This window comes from Microcaecilia unicolor, chromosome 3 (assembly GCF_901765095.1).
Source record: "Microcaecilia unicolor chromosome 3, aMicUni1.1, whole genome shotgun sequence".
Lineage (NCBI taxonomy): Eukaryota > Metazoa > Chordata > Amphibia > Gymnophiona > Siphonopidae > Microcaecilia > Microcaecilia unicolor.
This window is the reverse complement of record NC_044033.1, coordinates 339,729,787-339,731,969: the sequence shown is the minus strand read 5'-3', so window position 1 is coordinate 339,731,969 and position 2,183 is coordinate 339,729,787.

The following is a 2,183-nucleotide window of genomic DNA, read 5'->3' as shown; positions in this document are numbered from 1 at the left end:
GGCATCCCCACCAGCACAGGTAATATTTTATTGTGGCAGCTGTGTGGGTGGTGGTGGTGGTGGGGGGGAGAATACCAGACCCCCTCAGTCCACCTTTAGGAACCCTCAAAACATGGATTTCTGGCTATGCCCCTGCAAAATAAGTATACAGAATCCTATTCCTTTTGCAGTTAAGTGTATACTTTATGCATGTACATGGCAGCAAAACACCTAGGTGCTGTTCTAGAAGGGTGTGCCTAAGTGGCCTAGAGGGGCATAATCGAACACGAACGCCCATCTCCATGGGCGTTTATCTCCGAGGACGGGTCTGCGAAGGAGCAGGCCAGACCGCATTTTCAAAAAAGATGGGCATACATCTTTTGTTTCGATAATGGTTGTGGGAGGGGCCAGGATTTGTAGTGCACTGGTCCCCCCTCACATACCAAGACACCAACCGGGCACCCTAGGGGGCACTTGTAACAATTAAAAAAACATTAAAATACCTCCCAGGTGCATAGCTTCCTTACCTTGGGTGCTGAGCCCCCCAAATCCCCCCAAAACCCACTCCCCACAACTCTACACCATTACCATAGCACTTATGGCTGAAGGGGGGCACCTAGATGTGGGTACAGTGGGTTTTGGGGGCGGTTTAGAGGGCTCCATCTACCAGCACAAGTGTAACAGGTAGGGGGGTATGGGCATGGGTCCACCTGCCTGAAGTCCACTGCACCCACTAACAACTGCTCCAGGGACCTGTATACTGCTGTGATGGAGCTGGGTATGACATTTGAGGCTGGCATACAGGCTGGAAAAATAAAGTTTTTAAAGTTCATTTTTTTGGTGGGAGGGGGTTAGTGACCACTGGGGGAGTCAGGGGAGGTCATCCCCGATTTCCTCCGGTGGTCATCTGGGCAGTTGGGGCACTTTTTGGGGACTTGTTTGTGAAAAAAAAAAGGTCCAAAAAAAGTGACCTAAATTCTCGCTTCTGGCGCCTTTCTTTTTTTCCCTTATCGGCCGAGCACGCCCATCTCTCCTCGGCCGATAAACACGGCCCAGTCCCGCCTTCACCATGCCTCTGACATGCCCTCGTCAACTTTGTCCATTTCCGCAACAGACTGCAGTTCGAGACGCCCAAAATCACCTTTCGATTATACCGATTTGGGCACCAATGAGAGAAAGGCGCCCATCTCCCGATATGGGTCGAAATATGGGCGACTTTCTCTTTCGAAAATAAGCTGGATAGCGTGTACATGCAAGGGGTTGTTCACATGGGTGAAGCATGGGATGGCACAGACAGTGCTGCCATTTACATATGCTGCTTACAGAATACAATAAGTTACACATGCCTAATACTGGGCTACGCTAGTATTCTGTAATGGAATCTGAGCACCCAGGTGTCATTATAGAATAAGTTCTCAACACAGCATATTGGAGGGTGCCTAAATAGAAGCTCCCACTTATAGAATTACTCCCTATGTATATGGAAAGACCTTTCCCTAAATAGTACATCGACTAAGCCAGAGGTGGGCATCTCAGCCCTCGAGGGCCACAACTCAGTCAGGTTTTCAGGATTTCCCCAATGAATAGGCATGTCATTGATTTCCATACAATTGAGGCATGCATGCAAATAGATCTCATGCATATTCATTGCGAAATGCTGAAAACCCAATTGGGTTGCAGCCCTCGAGGACCGAGGTTGCCCACCCCTGGAATAAGCAATTGGCTTAGTCACTCTTGAGCGCATAGCTCCATGTCATGGGCACAAGTTGCTCCAAGCCAAGTTTTACCCCATGTGCATTCACAGAGATGAAGTCCTGCTTTACTTAGAACAGCGATGCAGGAGGTTCAGGCTTCAAGTGCCACAAACAGGTCAGGTTTTCAGGATATCCTTAATGAACATCTATAAGTTTGATTGGCATAAAATGGAGGTAGTATCGATCCAGATCTATCGCATGCATATTCATTAGGGTTATCCTGAAAACCTGACCTGTCTGCATCACTCAAGGCCTGAACTCCAGCATCCTTGTCTTAGAGATATCAGAACTATATGCGTGCATGCATGGAGTACATATAGGACTGGATCATCCTGTGCCATATGAGAAAGTATCTGGTCACTGTATGAGAAGACACCTCAGCATGCAGCGCGTATTATAGAACTCATTTTACACTCTGGTTATTGTTTCACTGCTAGTTCTCATCTCAGA